A 22,010-nucleotide genomic window follows, 5' to 3' on the forward strand; every position below is an offset into this window, starting at 1 on the left:
TTTTCTTTTTCTTTTTAAAAACTGGCCAAAACATAAATACTGTCGAGATGCATTGTTCTTGTTTTCACACATATGAAACAGCTTAACCCTGTTTTACTTAAACCAGCAACATCTTATCCTCACGAAGGGTTTGGCTGCTGTAACCGATATAAATCTGAAGCTTATAATTTTATACCACGCAGCTAGAACTAAACGCATATGTCCAAGGTCGTGCTGCTGCTTAGAGAAGCTGACCGAGTGAATGACTGTGGGTTTGCGATTTCTGTGAACCCTCACACCCTCAGATTTCATTTCTGGCTCCCGTTTGATGTGAACCCAACTGAATATCCTCCAAAATCGTGCTCTGCAGCGTTCGGTGGAATCGTGGAGATGGTCGATTTTTAGGTGACCCACTTGAGACGGCTTCCAGGAGTCTGTTAAACAGTCTGTCAGTGATTTATATCACCTCTTTTATTTGGAGAAAGGGATTGCATGTACAGTCCTTGCATGATTTAATGCATACTTTAAGCTGAATTATTCTTGCAGGTCCTTGATTGTTACAGTAAAAAAAAAGAACTGTAAGTGACTGATCGCAGCCCCCCTCCTGGGGAACGGTACATCTTTTCCTGCCAGTTGTCCTGAATTCGACCTCCCAAAATCCTCTGAATGTAAATACTTATTTATAACTATTATATGCCAGGTTCCCAAGAAGCTGAAGCATTCTTTATATCAAAGAATGGAAAAAATCGGAAAAATCTGATGCTTTATTTTATTTTTTTTGTTCAAAGAGGAATCCCCCAGCATCCAGGTTTATCCTTTTAGTGATGCTTCCTGTGTTGTATCACCCAGCACTTTTAGATTCAGCATGACCGAGTGCAGAAACTCTTTTGATCATTCTGGAGGGTTAACGTGAAAATCTCCCGCCTGTCACTTGCAGACCGTCGTCTTGGTTATCTCAAATCCACGATAAAGTGCGATTAAAAATGTAGATCTGTCTTTCGTCGTGTGTTCAGAGGCCGCGGGGTCTCGGCTCCCCCCGATCCAGGCATGCCTCTCGGTTTGTGACCTTGGACGGGTGCGCTAATGATTTTACCAGTTTGTTCTCGGACTAAATGGACTGTGACCAGAGCTGGAGATTTTATATCTGCTGGCAGATTTGTCAGGGTTACCGTCTGGAGCACGAGTATCTGACGGGGCGGGAGGGGACGCTGGATAGATTCATCTCATCACCTGACTTCAAGTAATCCCACTTGCATCAAAACAGAGCAGAAGGGCCGTAAAAATGATGAAATGCTGCATCTGTTCTCCCAGAGACTTACAGTATTGCTTCTTTGTTTGTTATTATGGCTTGTAAATTGTTCCCTTTTCTGTGTAGCTGAAAGCTGAATTACTACACTTGTTTAAGAGTCTCCAGTTACACATGTTTGGCCATCTATCATAGTCGTTGATTGGTGCTTTTAATATTGGAATAATAAAATATTCAACAGTAAAGCGACTGTTTTCGGTCTGCGAGAAATCTGCTGGTCTGCCGTGTCTTCGGAGTTTGAGAGGAAACATCTGGAGAAGCAACAACTGTACTGCAGAGTAAAATGCTGAATACCAGATTTGTTTTCTCACATGCTGCGAGTCCATCTGTAGTTCCTGTCACAAAGGTAGTAGTAAAAGTAGGGGTGTAAGGATTAGTTGACGTTGTGGACAAAAAACAACTAATTGCCAACTATTGTCGGCAAAAAAAAAAAAAAAGAACGGAGTGAGGCATCTTCATTTTTATTTTCTATCTTTGATGAGAATTACACATTAATCAAATCAAATCAAACTTTATTTATAAAGCACCTTTCATACATAAAATGCAACACAAAGTGCTTTACATAAAACAAATAAACAGAAAACGTATTAATGCCCTGCCCCCCTCCCCCTCCCCGCACACACACAGACAGACACAAGCACACCACAATTCACCCAAGTTCCACACACAGACACATACGCAGACACACAGTGTAGACATGGCATTAGTATTGAATATAGTATTGATTGCCGCCACACGTGTTTTTCAACAGAGTGAGGCATCACCATCCCTTCCTATCTCTGCTGAGAGTTGCACATGTGCGACAAAGTACTGCGCCTGGTAAACAATATGGTGGCGGCCGATGTAATATCGCGGCTACCGGCAGCAAAGTTCATTAAAAGATGTATTTTTGAATAAAGTGCCAGTCTTTCATATCTTTAATTTATAATAAACACGTTATTTAAACAATCTCATGCTAAGCTGAGAGCTAAATAAGAACCATTGGATAATTATGGGACTCATAATCCGATTAGTCGACTAGTCATCGACTATTGAAACGAATAATAAGCAGCCCTAAAAAACTAAACTAAAATGATGGATTTAAAAAGACTGTTATCTGTTTAAAAGATTTTGGATTAGTCTTTACATTGGATGGGACTGAAACTATTTAGGGTTCATTTACATTTAAATGGCAGGTTTCAAGCGACCCAGGTCCATTTTTTTTTTTTTTAACACTTATTATGGTCAGATCTTATATGACCCAGAGGTGAACCGCTGTGAACTCCTGCGGGAAGCCCTTAACTCCTCAACTGCTTCCCGGGCGTGGAAAAATGGCAGCAATATACGTATATATAAGTATTTAATGATGCGTGCGTCTGCCACGTATGTGGATGGATCCAAGTTTATCTGTTTATTATGGAAACATCCAGGTGGACGGGCTTTCGTCCTTCATCTCTGGCTTATCCCTCGCTGGCCGCTAGGAATGTTTCGTAAAGCAGCAGCCTTGATAATATCTCCTGCTGTGTCTTTCACGGCCTCGGGAGTAATAACCGGACCTGGACGGTCTGTTATAGATATCCACGTTATCTCAACTAATTATCAGTATAAAGGCGTTGAGTCTACTCTGCACCTGGTGCACATATGCATACACGTGTTAAGACTGCACCGTTTTACCTCTTCGCCGGTTTAACCACGGCTCACAGAGGTGGGCTTGGGCCTCGTAACGCCAAAGAACTGTATCAATGCCCCAAATGAAGTAGATCCATAATAATAATAATAATAATACATTTTATTTGTCCAGATCCATGTACTTCATCTCCTACCAAAAGATCCAGGACAAAACCTCAAGTCCACATTTTGTGCTCTCGTTTTCCCAGATGTTAACCGGCATAAGTGCAGATGTTAGATATGGCTCGCTTTTAAAAGATGAGGTAAGCAAGTCGTTTAAAATAAATAAATAAAGGCTTTAAATGTGGTTAAAAAGTATTTTTCTTATTCATAATGTTTATAGATCATTAGTTGTAGTAGTTGAGAACTTGTTCTCCAGGTGCTTGTGCCAGGTGCCAGGTTGTGGTCCAGTTTCTTTTAGGTCTTCATCCTTGTCTTCAGGTTCTCGGGGTCTCGGGGTCTGGGGATTTTTGTTTGAGTAATTCTTGTCATTCTGCTTTTGGTCGCTGTAGTTCTCCTGTGGGTTCTTTTTCTGGTGCCTGTGGTTCTTCCTGGTTTCAAATCTGTTCGTTTTACAGGTAGTTGTTGGTCTTTATGTTTAGTTTTATTCCTTGTGTTTTTTGGGTGGTTGGTTGGGGGTCTGGTGGTCTGGTTTCGTTCCTTTGGATGCTTCATCTGGGTCTCTGTGCTTGAGGTTCTTGGGTTCTGGCTACTCAGATTGAAGTTTTGGGAACAAAGAAGTCGGAGTTGGAGTTTTACTCTGTTTTAAATGCCGTTTAAGACTTATTGGGGGGAAAAAACCTTTGAAATATTTCTTAAATGGACAGTGCTTTTGTTTAGGACTTAAAATACTAATGAATTCCTTCAGAGGTTGGATGAATAATTGTTTTAAAAATCTAATTCTTGTTGTTTTCTAATCTGCTTGTAATAATTACACTTTGAAGGACACAAAAACCCACCGATGTTTTCATCTAAAGCAGCTTAGAAACAGCTGCAGTTCACGTCACCATGCGGCTTTTATTCTTCAAGTGTTACAGGGGTTAAGTTGTGGAATAGCTTGCCATATAATCTTAAACAAAGTAAAAACATCATACAGTTTAAAAATTGTTTAAAACAGACCATGATTGGTAAATACCAACAAGATTGAAGGATAAGATGTAAGAGAGAGAATTATGGAATTATGCAGGTAATATTTACTGATCTTTTGTCCTTGTTTTAATCGGGACTATTTATTATTTATTTTTCCTTTTTTCTTTTCTTACTGGTTCTTTGTTGTTACATATATTTAGGGCCCGAGCACCTTCAGTGCGAAGGCCCTATTGTATTTGCAGGAATTTTTATTATTATTAGGGCCCGAGCACCTTCAGTGCGAAGGCCCTATTGTATCTGTAGGAATTTTTATTAGGGCCCGAGCACTTGCAGTGCGAAGGCCCTATTGTATCTGTAGGAATTATTTGTATTTTTTTAGGGCCCGAGCACTTGCAGTGCGAAGGCCCTATTGTATTTGCAGGAATTTTTAGGGCCCGAGCACTTGCAGTGCGAAGGCCCTATTGTATTTGCAGGAATTTTTATTATTAGGGCCCGAGCACTTGCAGTGCGAAGGCCCTATTGTATTTGCAGGAATTTTTATTATTATTAGGGCCCGAGCACCTTCAGTGCGAAGGCCCTATTGTATTTGCAGGAATTTTTAGGGCCCGAGCACCTTCAGTGCGAAGGCCCTATTGTATCTGTAGGAATTCTTCGCGTTATTAGGGCCCGAGCACCTTCAGTGCGAAGGCCCTATTGTATCTGTAGGAATTATTTGTATTTTTTTTATTATTATTCTTATTATTTTTCTGACGAAAGGAGGGCCTTTTTGCCCCCCCAAACGTGCCCAAAAAGTCACCAAATTTTGCATGCAAGCCAGGCCTGGCGAAAAATTTGATATTTAATAGTTTGCATTAATGGGCGTGGCAAAATGGCTCAACAGCGCCCCCTTGAAAACTTTGTGCCTCAAGCCCCACGATACGGTTTGACGTACATGCACGAAAATCGGTACACACCTGTATCAGTACACAACTTAAAGAAAAGTCTCTTGGAGTCATGCCCGAAACCGAACAGGATGTCGGCCATTTTGAATTAATCGTGTCATTTTGGCAAAATTCATGCCATTCCTTCGGCAGTTAATACGGCCCGAACCGTAACGTGCACCCAAGTGTGTTATACATCAAAATGTGCGTCTCCATCCTCCGACACCACGCATTACTTTTCCCTTTCAAAAGCGTTACCTTGGCGACGCTAGACGCCAAAAAGCGCGCCCACCCTTCATCTGATTGGTTCAGACAGAAAAAACTTTGCGCCTCAAGCCCCATAATACGGTTTGACGTACATGAACGAAAATCGGTACACATCTGTATCATGTTGCTACTTAAAGAAAAGTCTCTTGGCACCATGGCCGAAACCGAACAGGAAGTCGGCCATTTTGAACATTCTGAATTTATCACGTAATTTTGGAGCAATATATGCCATTCCTTCGAGAATTAATACGGCCCTAACCGTATCGTGAACCCAGATGTGTTATACATCAAAATGTGCGTCTCCATCCTGCGACTACACGCATTACTTTTCTCTTTCAAAAGTGTTACCGTGGCGACGCTAGACGCCATAAGGCGCGCCCCCCTTCATCTGATTGGTCCATATTTGATAGTTCCCCAAAAGTCACCAAATTTTGCATGCAAGCCAGGCCTGGCGATGAATTTGATATTTCATGGTTTGTATTAATGGGCGTGGCAAAATGGCTCAACAGCGCCCCACGGAAAACTTTGTGCCTCAAGCCCCACAATACGGTTTCACGTACATGCACGAAAATCGCTACACACCTGTATCATGGCACAACTTAAAGAAAAGTCTCTTGGCGCCATGGCCGAAACCGAACAGGAAGTCGGCCATTTTGAAATCTGATTGGTCCATATTTGATAGTTCTCCAAAAGTTACCAAATTTTGCATGCAAGCCAGACTTGGCGATAAATTTGATATTTCATGGTTTGCATTAATGGGCGTGGCCTAACGGCTCAACAGCGCCCCCTAGAATACTTTTATCTGCCATAACTTTTGAATGGTTTGACATAGGAAGTCGTGGGTGGTGTCATGGGACTCTGTAATGAGTCCTTAAGCTTCGTTGGCCTTAATTAGCCCCGCCCCTTCTTCTGATTGGTTGTCCTGATTTTCTGCTATAACATTGGAATGGTTTGACATAGAGAGTCCTGGGTGGTGTCATCAGATTCTTTATGGAGTCCTTGACCTTCATTGGCCAGAATTAGCCCCGCCTCTTCTTCTGATTGGTTGTCCCTTTTTTCTGCTATAACTTTTTAATGGTTTGACATAGGAAGTCGTGGGTGGTGTCATGGGACTCTGTAATGAGTCCTTAAGCTTCGTTGGCCTTAATTAGCCCCGCCCCTTCTTCTGATTGGTTGTCCTGATTTTTCTGCTATAACATTGGAATGGTTTGACATAGAGAGTCGTGGGTGGTGTCATCAGATTCTTTATGGAGTCCTTGACCTTCATTGGCCTGAATTAGCCCCGCCCCTTCTTCTGATTGGTTGTCCTGATTTTCTGCTATAACTTTGGAATGGTTTGACATAGAGAGTCGTGGGTGGGGTCATCAGATTCTTTATGGAGTCCTTGACCTTCATTGGCCTGAATTAGCCCCGCCCCTTCTTCTGATTGGTTGTCCCTTTTTTCTGCTATATCTTTTGAATGGTTTGACATAGGAAGTCGTGGGTGGTGTCATTTCTGATATGCTTATGGGGGGCGGTGGCCGTGAGTGCGAGGGCCCGTTCATCGCTGCTTGCAGCTTTAATTATTATTATTATTTTTCTGACAAAAGGAAGGCCTTTTTGCCCCCCTAAACGTGCCCAAAAAGTCACCAAATTTTGCATGCAAGTCAGGCCTGGCGAAAAATTTGATATTTAATGGTTTGCATTAATGGGCGTGGCAAAATGGCTCAACAGCGCCCCCTTGAAAACTTTGTGCCTCAAGCCCCACGATACGGTTTGACGTACATGCACGAAAATCGGTACACACCTGTATCATGTGGCAACTTAAAGAAAAGTCTCTTGGCGTCATGCCCGAAACCGAACAGGAAGTCGGCCATTTTGAATTAATTGTGTAATTTTGGCGCAATTTATGCCCTTCCTTCGGCAGTTAATACGGCCCGAACCGTAACGTGCACCCAGGTGTGTTATACATCAAAATGTGCGTCTCCATCCTCCGACACCACGCATTACTTTTCTCTTTCAAAAGCGTTACCGTGGCGACGCTAGACGTGAAAAAGCGCGCCTCCCCTTCATCTGATTGGTTCAGACCGAAAAAACTTTGCGCCTCAAGCCCCATAATACGGTTTGACGTACATGAACGAAAATCGGTACACACCTGTATCATGTCGCAACTTAAAGAAAAGTCTCTTGGCGCCATGGCCGAAGCCGAACAGGAAGTCGGCCATTTTGAACATTCTGAATTAATCGCGTAATTTTGGAGCAATATATGCCATTCCTTCGAGAATTAATACGGCCCGAACCGTAACGTGCACCCAGATGTGTTATACATCAAAATGTGCGTCTCCATCCTGCGACTACACGCATTACTTTTCTCTTTCAAAAGTGTTACCGTGGCGACGCTAGACGCCAACAAGCGCACCCCCCCTTCATCTGATTGGTCCATATTTGATAGTTCCCCAAAAGGCACCAAATTTGGCATGCAAGCCAGGCCTGGCGATAAATTTGATATTTTATGGTTTACATTAATGGGCGTGGCAAAATGGCTCAACAGCGCCCCCCGGAAAATTTTGTGCCTCAAGCCCCACAATACGGTTTGACGTACATGCACGAAAATCGGTACACACCTGTATCATGGCACAACTTAAAGAAAAGTCTCTTGGCGCCATGGCCGAAACCGAACAGGAAGTCGACCATTTTGAATTAATTGTGTAATTTTGGCGCAATTTATGCCATTCCTTCAGCAATTAATACAGCCCGAACCGTAATGTGCACCCAGGTGTGTTATAAATCAAAATGTGCGTCTCCATCCTGGGACTACACGCATTACTTTTCTCTTTCAAAAGTGTTACCGTGACGACGCTAGACGCCAAAAGGCGCGCCCCCCCTTCATGTGATTGGTCCATATTTGATAGTCACCAGATTTTGCATGCAAGCCAGGCCTGGTGATACATTTGATATTTCATGGTTTGCATTAATGGGCGTGGCCTAACGGCTCAACAGCGCCCCCTAGGATACTATTCTCTGCCATAACTTTTGAATGGTTTGACATAGAGAGTTGTGGGGGGTGTCATGGGACTCGATATTGAGTCCTTGACCATAATTGGTGAAAATTAGCTCCGCCCCTTCTTCTGATTGGTTGTCCATATTTCCTGCCATAAATTTTAAATGTTTTGACATAGAGTTGTGGGTGATGTCACCTGAATCGGTATTGAGTCCTTGAGCTTCATTGGCCTGAATTAGCCCTGCCCCTTCTTCTGATTGGTTGTCCCGATTTTCTACTATAACTTTTGAATGGTTTGACATAGGAAGTCGTGGGTGGTGTCATTTCTGATATGCTTATGGGGGCGGTGGCCGTGAGTGCGAGGGCCCGTTCATCGCTGCTTGCAGCTTTAATTATTATTATTATTAGGGCCCGAGCACCTTCAGTGCGAAGGCCCTATTGTATTTGCAGGAATTTTTATTATTATTAGGGCCCGAGCACCTTCAGTGCGAAGGCCCTATTGTATTTGCAGGAATTTTTATTATTATTATTATTATTATTATTATTATTTTCCTGACAAAGTGAAGGCCTTTTTGCCCCCCTTAACATGCCCAAAAAGTCACCAAATTTTGCACCCTAGTCAGGCCTGGCGAAAAATTTGATATTTAAAGGTTTGCATTAATGGGCGTGGCAAAATGGCTCAACAGCGCCCCCTTGAAAACTTTGTGCCTCAAGCCCCACGATACTGTTAGACGTACATGGACGAAGATCGGTACACACCTGTATCATGGGACAACTTAAACAAAAGTCTCTTGGGGTCATGCCCGAAACCGAACAGGATGTCGGCCATTTTGAATTAGTCGTGTCATTTTGGCGAAATTTATGCCATTCCTTCGAAAGTTAATTCAGCCCGAACCGTAACGTTCCCCCAAGTGTGTTATACATCAAAATGTGCGTCTCCATCATCCGACCCCACGCATTACTTTTCTCTTTCGAAAGCGTTACCGTGGCGACGCTAGACGCCAAAAAGCGTGCCCACCCTTCATCTGATTGGTTCAGACAGAAAAAACTTTGCGCCTCAAGCCCCATAATACGCTTTGACGTACATGAACGAAAATCGGTACACACCTGTATCATGTCGCAACTAAAAGAAAAGTCTGTTGGCGCCATGGCCGAAACCGAACAGGAAGTCGGCCATTTTGAACATTCTGCATTAATCGCGTAATTTTGGAGCAATATATGCCATTCCTTCGAGAGTTAATTCAGCCCGAACCGTATCGTGAACCCAGATGTGTTATACATCAAAATGTGCGTCTCCATCCTGCGACTACACGCATTACTTTTCTCTTTCGAAAGTGTTACCGTGGCGACGCTAGACGCCAACAAGCGCACACCCCCTTCATCTGATTGGTCCATATTTGATAGTTCCCCAAAAGGCACCAAATTTGGCATGCAAGTCAGGCCTGGCGATAAATTTGATATTTCATGGTTTGCATTAATGGGCGTGGCAAAATGGCTCAACAGCGCCCCCCTGAAAACTTTGTGCCTCAAGCCCCACAATACGGTTTGACGTACATGCACGAAAATCACTACACACCTGTATCATGGCACAACTTAAAGAAAAGTCTCTTGGAGCCATGGCCGAAACCGAACAGGAAGTCGGCCATTTTGAAATCTGATTGGTCCATATTTGATAGTTCTCCAAAAGTCACCAAATTTTGCATGCAAGACAGACTTGGCGATAAATTTGATATTTCATGGTTTGCATTAATGGGCGTGGCCTAACGGCTCAACAGCGCCCCCTAGAATACTTTTATCTGCCATAACTTTTGAATGGTTTGACATAGGAAGTTGTGGGTGGTGTCATGGGACTCTGTAATGAGTCCTCAAGCTTCGTTGGCCTGAATTAGCCCCGCCCCTTCTTCTGATTGGTTGTCCCGATTTTCTGCTATAACTTTGGAATGGTTTGACATAGAGAGTCGTGGGTGATGTCATCAGATTCTTTATGGAGCCCTTGACCTTCATTGGCCTGAATTAGCCCCGCCCCTTCTTCTGATTGGTTGTCCCTTTTTTATGCTATAACTTTTGAATGGTTTGACATAGGAAGTCGTGGGTGGTGGCATGGGACTCTGTAATGAGTCCTTAAGCTTCGTTGGCCTTAATTAGCCCCGCCCCTTATTCTGATTGGTTGTCCCGATTTTCTGCTATAACTTTGGAATGGTTTGACATAGAGAGTCGTGGGTGGTGTCATTTCTGATATGCTTATGGGGGCGGTGGCCGTGAGTGCGAGGGCCCGTTCATCGCTGCTTGCAGCTTTAATTATTATTATTATTATTTTCCTGACAAAGTGAAGGCCTTTTTGCCCCCCTTAACATGCCCAAAAAGTCACCAAATTTTGCACCCTAGTCAGGCCTGGCGAAAAATTTGATATTTAAAGGTTTGCATTAATGGGCGTGGCAAAATGGCTCAACAGCGCCCCCTTGAAAACTTTGTGCCTCAAGCCCCACGATACTGTTAGACGTACATGGACGAAAATCGGTACACACCTGTATCATGGGACAACTTAAACAAAAGTCTCTTGGGGTCATGCCCGAAACCGAACAGGATGTCGGCCATTTTGAATTAGTCGTGTCATTTTGGCGAAATTTATGCCATTCCTTCGAAAGTTAATTCAGCCCGAACTGTAACGTTCCCCCAAGTGTGTTATACATCAAAATGTGCGTCTCCATCATCCGACCCCACGCATTACTTTTCTCTTTCGAAAGCGTTACCGTGGCGACGCTAGACGCCAAAAAGCGTGCCCACCCTTCATCTGATTGGTTCAGAAAGAAAAAACTTTGCGCCTCAAGCCCCATAATACGCTTTGACGTACATGAACGAAAATCGGTACACACCTGTATCATGTCGCAACTAAAAGAAAAGTCTCTTGGCGCCATGGCCAAAACCGAACAGGAAGTCGGCCATTTTGAACATTCTGCATTAATCGCGTAATTTTGGAGCAATATATGCCATTCCTTCGAGAGTTAATTCAGCCCTAACCGTATCGTGAACCCAGATGTGTTACACATCAAAATGTGCGTCTCCATCCTGCGACTACACGCATTACTTTTCTCTTTCCAAAGTGTTACCGTGGCGACGCTAGACGCCAACAAGCGCACCCCCCCTTCATGTGATTGGTCCATATTTGATAGTTCCCCAAAAGGCACCAAATTTTGCACCCAAGCCAGGCCTGGCGATAAATTTGGTATTTAATGGTTTGCATTAATTGGCGTGGCAAAATGGCTCAACAGCGCCCCCTTGAAAACTTTGTGCCTCAAGCCCCGCAATACTGTTAGACGTACATGCACGGAAATCGGTACACACCTGTATCATGGCGCAACTTAAACAAAAGTCTCTTGGGGTCATGCCCGAAACCGAACAGGATGTCGGCCATTTTGAATTAATCGTGTCATTTTGGCGAAATTTATGCCATTCATTCGGCAGTTAATTCAGCCCGAACTGTAACGTGTCCCCAAGTGTGTTATACATCAAAATGTGCGTCTCCATCCTGCGACTACGCGCATTACTTTTCTCTTTCAAAAGTGTTACCGTGGCGACGCTAGACGCCAAAAGGCGCGCCCCCCCTTCATCTGATTGGTCCATATTTGATAGTTCTCCAAAAGTCACCAAATTTTGCATGCAAGCCAGGCCTGGTGATAAATTTGATATTTCATGGTTTGCATTAATGGACGTGGCCTAACGGCTCAACAGCGCCCCCTAGAATACTTTTCTCTGCCATAACTTTTGAATGGTTTGACATAGAGAGTCGTGGGTGGTGTCATCAGATTCTTTATGGAGTCCTTGACCTTCATTGGCCTGAATTAGCCCCGCCCCTTCTTCTGATTGGTTGTCCCGATTTTCTGCTATAACTTTTGAATGGTTTGACATAGGAAGTCGTGGGTGGTGTCATGGGACTCTGTAATGAGTCCTTAAGCTTCGTTAGCCTTAATTAGCCCCGCCCCTTCTTCTGATTGGTTGTCCCGATTTTCTGCTATAACTTTGGAATGGTTTGACATAGAGAGTCGTGGGTGGTGTCATCAGATTCTGTACGGAGTCCTTGACTTTCATTGGCCTGAATTAGCCCCGCCCCTTCTTCTGATTGATTGTCCCTTTTTTCTGCTATAGCTTTTCAATGGTTTGACAAAGAAAGTCGTGGGTGGTGTCATTTCTGATATGCTTATGGGGGGGCGGTGGCCGTGAGTGCGAGGGCCCGTTCATTGCTGCTTGCAGCTTTAATTATTATTATTATTATTATTTTCCTGACAAAGTGATGGCCTTTTTGCCCCCCTTAACATGCCCAAAAAGTCACCAAATTTTGCACCCTAGTCAGGCCTGGCGAAAAATTTGATATTTAAAGGTTTGCATTAATGGGCGTGGCAAAATGGCTCAACAGCGCCCCCTTGAAAACTTTGTGCCTCAAGCCCCACGATATGGTTTGACGTACATGCACGAAAATCGGTACACACCTGTATCATGGGACAACTTAAACAAAAGTCTCTTGGGGTCATGCCCGAAACCGAACAGGATGTCGGCCATTTTGAATTAGTCGTGTCATTTTGGCGAAATTTATGCCATTCCTTCGAAAGTTAATTCAGCCCGAACCGTAACGTGCCCCCAAGTGTGTTATACACCAAAATGTGCGTCTCCCTCCTGCGACCACACGCATTACTTTTCTCTTTCAAAAGCGTTACCGTGGCGACGCTAGACGCCAAAAAGCGCGCCCACCCTTCATCTCGTTGCTTCAGACAGAAAAAACTTTGCGCCTCAAGCCCCATAATACGGTTTGACGTACCTGAACGAAAATCGGTACACTCCTGTATCATGTTGCAACTAAAAGAAAAGTCTCTTGGCGCCATGGCCGAAACCGAACAGGAAGTCGGCCATTTTGAACATTCTGAATTAATCGCGTAATTTTGGAGCAATATATGCCATTCCTTCGAGAATTAATTCAGCCCGAACCGTATCGTGAACCCAGATGTGTTATACATCAAAATGTGCGTCTCCATCCTGCGACTACACGCATTACTTTTCTCTTTGAAAAGTGTTACCGTGGCGACGCTAGACGCCAACAAGCGCACCCCCCCTTCATCTGATTGGTCCATATTTGATAGTTCCCCAAAAGGCACCAAATTTGGCATGCAAGCCAGGCCTGGCGATAAATTTGATATTTCATGGTTTGCATTAATGGGCGTGGCAAAATGGCTCAACAGCGCCCCCCGGAAAACTTTGTGCCTCAAGCCCCACAATACGGTTTGACGTACATGCACGAAAATCGCTACACACCTGTATCATGGCACAACTTAAAGAAAAGTCTCTTGGAGCCATGGCCGAAACCGAACAGGATGTCGGCCATTTTGAATAAATTGTGTCATTTTGGCGAAATTTATGCCATTCCTTCGGCAGTTAATTCAGCCCGAACCGTAACGTGCACCCAGGTGTGTTATACATCAAAATGTGCGTCTACATCCTGCGACACCACGCATTACTTTTCTCTTTCAAAAGTGTTACCGTGGCGACGCTAGACGCCAAAAGGCGCGCCCCCCCTTCATGTGATTGGTCCATATTTGATAGTTCTCCAAAAGTCACCAAATTTTGCATGCAAGCCAGACTTGGTGATAAATTTGATATTTCATGGTTTGCATTAATGGGCGTGGCCTAACGGCTCAACAGCGCCCCCTAGAATACTTTTATCTGCCATAACTTTTGAATGGTTTGACATAGGAAGTTGTGGGTGGTGTCATGGGACTCTGTAATGAGTCCTTAAGCTTCGTTGGCCTTAATTAGCCCCGCCCCTTCTTCTGATTGGTTGTCCCTTTTTTCTGCTATAACTTTTTAATGGTTTGACTCCCGCTTCCTGATTCAAACGTCTGCCGGCCCCGCCCCCCGACCAATCAGTGGCGAGTAGGGTGATGACGGCCCCGCCCCCCGACACATCAGTGGCGAGTAGGGTGATGACGGCCCCGCCCCCCGACCAATCAGCTGTTGTAATGTGGTGACGTTAGAAATAGTCCCGTGCTCAGCCCGGTTAGAACCTCGGTGGAATGGTTACAGAAAAAGTAATAATAAAATAGTAGTGTTTTACTAATATTTATACCTTACAAATATTTAAAAAATTAGGAAAAAAAAGTTCCAGACATTATATCGCTGTCTTGGTCTGTCCTAAGCCAGTAAATCAAACTGAGGTATCAGCTGAGATATAGCTCAACCAGATCATTGCGGTCTTTGGTGCCGGTGGTTGGGAGTTCGAGCCTGGCAGGATGCTGAAATTTTTGTAAGCAAATTTTGTGTTTTTTTTACATCAAGATGTGCGTCTCTTTCCTGCGACGACGCACATTACTTTTCTCTTTCAAAAGTGTTACCGTGGCGACGCTAGACGTGAAAAAGCGCTCGTCCCCTTCATCTGATTGGTCCATATTTGATAGTTCTCCAAAAGTAATCAAATTTTGCATGCAAGTCAGACTTGGCGATACATTTGATATTTCATGGTTTGCATTAATGGGCGTGGCCTAACGGCTCAACAGCGCCCCCTAGAATACTTTTATCTGCCATAACTTTTGAATGGTTTGACATAGGAAGTTGTGGGTGGTGTCATGGGACTCAGTAATGAGTCCTTAAGCTTCGTTGGCCTTAATTAGCCCCGCCCCTTCTTCTGATTGGTTGTCCCTTTTTTCTGCTATAACTTTTTAATGGTTTGACTCCCGCTTCCTGATTCAAACGTCTGCCGGCCCCGCCCCCCGACCAATCAGTGGCGAGTAGGGTGATGACGGCCCCGCCCCCCGACCAATCAGCTGTTGTAATGTGGTGACGTTAGAAATAGTCCCGTGCTCAGCCCGGTTAGAACCGCGGTAGAATGGTTACAGAAAAAGTAATAATAAAGTAGTAGTGTTTTACTAATATTTATACCTTACAAATATTAAAAAAATTAGGAATAAAAAGTTCCAGACATTTTATCGCTATCTGGGTCTCTCCTAAGCCAGTAAGTCAATGTGAGGTATCAACTGAGATATAGCTCAACCAGATCATTGCGATCTTTGGTGCCGGTGTTTGGGAGTTCGAGCCTGGCAGGATGCTGAAATTTTTGTAAGCAAATTTTGTGTTTTTTTTACATCAAGATGTGCGTCTCTTTCCTGCGACGACGCACATTACTTTTCTCTTTCAAAAGTGTTACCGTGGCGTCGCTAGACGTGAAAAAGCGCTCGTCCCCTTCATCTGATTGGTCCATATTTGATAGTTCTCCAAAAGTAATCAAATTTTGCATGCAAGCCAGGCCTGGTGATACATTTGATATTTAATGGTTTGCATTAATGGGCGTGGCCTAACGGCTCAACAGCGCCCCCTAGAATACTTTTCTCACATAGGAAGTTGTGGGTGGTGTCATGGGACTCTGTAATGAGTCCTTAAGCTTCGTTGGCCTTAATTAGCCCCGCCCCTTCTTCTGATTGGTTGTCCCTTTTTTCTGCTATAACTTTGGAATGGTTTGACGTAGGGAGTCGTGGGTGGGGTCATTTCTGATATGCTTATGGGGGGCGGTGGACGTGAGTGCGAGGGCCCGTTCATCGCTGCTTGCAGCTTTAATTATTAGGGCCCGAGCACTTGCAGTGCGAAGGCCCTATTGTATTTGCAGGAATTTTTATTATTATTTTTCTTCTGACAAAGTGATGGCCTTTTTGGCCCCCTTAACATGCCCAAAAAGTCACCAAATTTTGCACCCAAGTCAGGCCTGGCGAAAAATTTGATATTTCATGGTTTGCATTAATGGGCGTGGCAAAATGGCTCAACAGCGCCCCCTTGAAAACTTTGTGCCTCAAGCCCCACGATACGGTTTGACGTACATGCACGAAAATCGGTACACACCTGTATCATGGGACAACTTAAAGAAAAGTCTCTTGCCGTCATGCCCGAAACCGAACAGGAAGTCGGCCATTTTGAATTAATCGTGTCATTTTGGCGAAATTTATGCCATTCCTTCGGCAGTTAATTCAGCCCGAACCGTAACGTGCACCCAGGTGTATTATACATCAAAATGTGCGTCTCCCTCCTGCGACCGCACGCATTACTTTTCTCTTTCAAAAGCGTTACCGTGGCGACGCTAGACGCCAAAAAGCGCGCCCACCCTTCATCTGATTGGTTCAGACAGAAAAAACTTTGCGCCTCAAGCCCCATAATACGGTTTGATGTACATGAACGAAAATTGGTACACTCCTGTATCATGTTGCAACTAAAAGAAAAGTCTCTTGGCGCCATGGCCGAAACCGAACAGGAAGTCGGCCATTTTGAACATTCTGAATTAATTGCGTAATTTTGGAGCAATATATGCCATTCCTTCGAGAGTTAATTCAGCCCGAACCGTATTGTGAACCCAGATGTGTTATACATCAAAATGTGCGTCTCCATCCTGCGACTACACGCATTACTTTTCTCTTTCAAAAGTGTTACCGTGGCGACGCTAGAAGCCAACAAGCGCACCCCCCCTTCATCTGATTGGTCCATATTTGATAGTTCCCCAAAAGGCACCAAATTTGGCATGCAAGCCAGGCCTGGCGATAAATTTGATATTTCATGGTTTGCATTAATGGGCGTGGCAAAATGGCTCAACAGCGCCCCCCGGAAAACTTTGTGCCTCAAGCCCCACAATACGGTTTGACGTACATGCACGAAAATCGCTACACACCTGTATCATGGCACAACTTAAAGAAAAGTCTCTTGGAGCCATGGCCGAAACCGAACAGGATGTCGGCCATTTTGAATAAATTGTGTCATTTTGGCGAAATTTATGCCATTCCTTCGGCAGTTAATTCAGCCCGAACCGTAACGTGCACCCAGGTGTGTTATACATCAAAATGTGCGTCTACATCCTGCGACTACACGCATTACTTTTCTCTTTCAAAAGTGTTACCGTGGCGACGCTAGACGCCAAAAGGCGCGCCCCCCCTTCATGTGATTGGTCCATATTTGATAGTTCTCCAAAAGTCACAAAATTTTGCATGCAAGCCAGACTTGGCAATAAATTTGATATTTCATGGTTTGCATTAATGGGCGTGGCCTAACGGCTCAACAGCGCCCCCTAGAATACTTTTATCTGCCATAACTTTTGAATGGTTTGACATAGGAAGTTGTGGGTGGTGTCATGGGACTCTGTAATGAGTCCTTAAGCTTCGTTGGCCTTAATTAGCCCCGCCCCTTCTTCTGATTGGTTGTCCCGATTTTCTGCTATAACATTGGAATGGTTTGACATAGAGAGTCCTGGGTGGTGTCATCAGATTCTTTATGGAGTCCTTGACCTTCATTGGCCAGAATTAGCCCCGCCCCTTCTTCTGATTGGTTGTCCCTTTTTTCTGCTATAACTTTTTAATGGTTTGACATAGGGAGTCGTGGGTGGTATCATGGGACTCTGTAAAGAGTTCTTAAGCTTCGTTGGCCTTAATTAGCCCCGCCCCTTCTTCTGATTGGTTGTCCCGATTTTCTGCTATAACATTTTAATTGTTTGACATAGGAAGTCGTGGGTGGTGTCATCAGATTCTGTATGGAGTCCTTGACCTTCATTGGCCTGAATTAGCCCCGCCCCTTCTTCTGATTGGTTGTCCCTTTTTTCTGCTATAACTTTTGAATGGTTTGACATAGGAAGTTGTGGGTGGTGTCATTTCTGATATGCTTAAGGGGGGCGGTGGCCGTGAGTGCGAGGGCCCGTTCATCGCTGCTTGCAGCTTTAATTATTATTATTATTATTTTCCTGACAAAGTGAAGGCCTTTTTGCCCCCCTTAACATGCCCAAAAAGTCACCAAATTTTGCACCCTAGTCAGGCCTGGCGAAAAATTTGATATTTAATGGTTTCCATTAATGGGGGTGGCAAAATGGCTCAACAGCGCCCCCTTGAAAACTTTGTGCCTCAAGCCCCACGATACGGTTTGACGTACATGCACGAAAATCGGTACACACCTGTATCATGGCGCAACTGAAAGAAAAGTCTCTTGGCGTCATGCCCGAAACCGAACAGGAAGTAGGCCATTTTGAATTAGTCGTGTCATTTTGGCGAAATTTATGCCATTCCTTCGAAAGTTAATTTAGCCCGAACCGTAACGTGCCCCCAAGTGTGTTATACATCAAAATGTGCGTCTCCATCCTGCGACAACACGCATTACTTTTCTCTTTCAAAAGCGTTACCGTGGCGACGCTAGACGCCAAAAAGCGCGCCCACCCTTCATCTGATTGGTTCGACAGAAAAAACTTTGTGCCTCAAGCCCCATAATACGGTTTGACGTACATGAACGAAAATCGGTACACTCCTGTATTATGTCGCAACTAAAAGAAAAGTCTCTTGGCGCCATGGCCGAAACCGAACAGGAAGTCGGCCATTTTGAACATTCTGAATTAATTGCGTAATTTTGGAGCAATATATGCCATTCTTCGAGAGTTAATTCAGCCCGAACCGTATCGTGAACCCAGATGTGTTATACATCAAAATGTGCGTCTCCATCCTGCGACTACACGCATTACTTTTCTCTTTCGAAAGTGTTACCGTGGCGACGCTAGACGCCAACAAGCGCACCCCCCCTTCATCTGATTGGTCCATATTTGATAGTTCCCCAAAAGGCACCAAATTTGGCACGCAAGCCAGGCCTGGAGATAAATTTGATATTTCATGGTTTGCATTAATGGGCGTGGCAAAATGTCTCAACAGCGCCCCCCGGAAAACTTTGTGCCTCAAGCCCCACAATACGGTTTGACGTACATGCACGAAAATCGCTACACACCTGTATCATGGCACAACTTAAAGAAAAGTCTCTTGGAGCCATGGCCAAAACCGAACAGGATGTCGGCCATTTTGAATAAATTGTGTCATTTTGGCGAAATTTATGCCATTCCTTCGAGAGTTAATTCAGCCCGAACCGTATCGTGCACCCAGGTGTGTTATACATCAAAATGTGCGTCTACATCCTGCGACACCACGCATTACTTTTCTCTTTCAAAAGTGTTACCGTGGCGACGCTAGACGCCAAAAGGCGCGCCCCCCCTTCATGTGATTGGTCCATATTTGATAGTTCTCCAAAAGTCACCAAATTTTGCATGCAAGCCAGGCCTGGTGATAAATTTTATATTTCATGGTTTGCATTAATGGGCGTGGCCTAACGGCTCAACAGCGCCACCTTGAATACTTTTCTCTGCCATAACTTTTGAATGGTTTGACATAGAGAGTCGTGGGTGGTGTCATCAGATTCTGTATGGAGTCCTTGACCTTCATTGGCCTGAATTAGCCCCGCCCCTTCTTCTGATTGGTTGTCCCTTTTTTCTGCTATAAACTTTGAATGGTTTGACATAGGAAGTCGTAGGTGGTGTCAAGGGACTCTGCAATGAGTCCTTGAGCTTCTTTGGCCTGAATTAGGCCCGCCCCTTCTTCTGATTGGTTGTCCCTTTTTTATAATAAAATCGCCACGAGCCGCCAGTCGCTCTCGCGCTGACTCCCGCTTCCTGATTCAAACGTCTGCCGGCCCCGCCCCCCGACCAATCGATGGCGAGTAGGGTGATGACGGCCCCGCCTCCCGACCAATCAGTGGCGCGGAGGGTGATGACGGCCCCGCCCCCCGACCAATCGGTGGCGAGTAGGGTGATGACGGCCCCGCCCCCCGACCAATCAGTGGCGAGTAGGGTGATGACGGCCCCGCCCCCCGACCAATCAGCTCCCTGTAATGTGGTGACGTCAGAAATATTCCCAGCTCAGCCCGGTTACAACCTTGGCAGAATGGTTACAGAAAAAGTAATAATTAAAATAGTAGGGTTTTACTAATATTTATAACTTACAAATATTTAAAAAAATTAGAAAAAACAGCTCTAGACTTACATTACTAAATATCGATATGTTGGTCTCTCCTAAGTCAGTAGGTCAAATAGAAATGAGAAGCTGAGTCTTAGCTCAGCCAGAGCGTTCCCGTCTTTGGAGTCAGAGATCAGAGTTCGATTCCCGCAGTATCCAGACTTTTTTGTCAGCAATTTTTTTTTTTCTACATCAATATGTGCGTCCCTGTCCTGCAACGACGCACATTACTTTTCTCATTTAAAAGCGTTACCGCGGCAACGCTAGACACCAAAAAGTGCGCCCACCCTTCATCTGATTGGTTCAGAGGGAAAAAACATTGAGCCTCAAGCCCCATAATACGGTTTGACGTACATGAACGAAAATCGGTACACACCTGTATCATGTCGCAACTTAAAGAAAAGTCTCTTGGCGCCATGGCCGAAATTGAACAGGAAGTCGGCCATTTTGAATTAATTGTGTAATTTTGGCGCAATTAATGCCATTCCTTCGGCAATTAATATGGCCCGAACCGTAACGTGCATCCAGGTGACTTATACCTCAAAATGTGCGTCTCCATCTTGCGACTACGCGCATTACTTTTCTCTTTCAAAAGTGTTATTGTGGCGATGCTAGACGCCAAAAAGCGTGCCCCCTTAATCTGATTGGTCCATATTTGATAGTTCTCCAAAAGTCACCAAATTTTGCATGCAAGCCAGGCCTGGTGATAAATTTGATATTTCATGGTTTGCATTAATGGGCGTGGCAAAATGGCTCAACAGCACCCCCCGGAAAACTTTTCTCTGCCATAACTTTTGAATGGTTTGACATAAAGAGTCATGGGTGGTGTCATGGGACTCGGTATTGAGTCCTTGACCATAATTGGTGAAAATTAGCCCCGCCCCTTCTTTTGATTGGTTGTCCCTATTTCCTGCTATAACTTTTGAATGGTTTGACATGGAGAGTCGTGGGTGGTGTCATCAGACTCTGTATGGAGTCCTTGACCTTCATTGGCCTGAATTAGCCCCGCCCCTTCTTGTGATTGGTTGTCCCTTTTTTCTGCTATAACTTTTGAATGGTTTGACATATGAAGTCGTGGGTGGTGTCATTTCTGATATGCTTATGGGGGGCGGCGGCCGTGAGTGCGAGGGCCCGTTCATCGCTGCTTGCAGCTTTAATTATTATTATTATTATTATTTTCCTGACAAAGTGAAGGCCTTTTTGCCCCCCTTAACATGCCCAAAAAGTCACCAAATTTTGCACCCTAGTCAGGCCTGGCGAAAAATTTGATATTTAATGGTTTGCATTAATGGGCGTGGCAAAATGGCTCAACAGCGCCCCCTTGAAAACTTTGTGCCTCAAGCCCCACGATACGGTTTGACGTACATGCACGAAAATCGGTACACACCTGTATCATGGCGCAACTGAAAGAAAAGTCTCTTGGCGTCATGCCCGAAACCGAACAGGAAGTCGGCCATTTTGAATTAGTCGTGTCATTTTGGCGAAATTTATGCCATTCCTTCGAAAGTTAATTCAGCCCGAACCGTAACGTGCACCCAGGTGTGTTATACATCAAAATGTGCGTCTCCATCCTGCGACAACACGCATTACTTTTCTCTTTCAAAAGCGTTACCGTGGCGGCGCTAGACGCCAAAAAGCGCGCCCACCCTTCATCTGATTGGTTCGACAGAAAAAACTTTGTGCCTCAAGCCCCATAATACGGTTTGACGTACATGAACGAAAATCGGTACACTCCTGTATTATGTCGCAACTAAAAGAAAAGTCTCTTGGCGCCATGGCCGAAACCGAATAGGAAGTCGGCCATTTTGAAAATTCTGAATTAATTGCGTAATTTTGGAGCAATATATGCCATTCCTTCGAGGGTTAATTCAGCCCGAACCGTATCGTGAACCCAGATGTGTTATACATCAAAATGTGCGTCTCCATCCTGCGACTACACGCATTACTTTTCTCTTTGAAAAGTGTTACCGTGGCGACGCTAGACACCAACAAGC

At 44.5% G+C, this 22,010-nt stretch overlaps 1 protein-coding gene across 3 annotated transcripts in view; it reads left to right on the forward strand.

The window, feature by feature from the left end:
- Positions 1-22,010, forward strand: part of mtor (mechanistic target of rapamycin kinase) — a 120,982-nt gene that overhangs the window by 16,479 nt on the left and 82,493 nt on the right. The gene's annotated exons all lie outside the window — the stretch shown is intronic.

This window comes from Cololabis saira, chromosome 12 (assembly GCF_033807715.1).
Source record: "Cololabis saira isolate AMF1-May2022 chromosome 12, fColSai1.1, whole genome shotgun sequence".
NCBI lineage: Eukaryota > Metazoa > Chordata > Actinopteri > Beloniformes > Belonidae > Cololabis > Cololabis saira.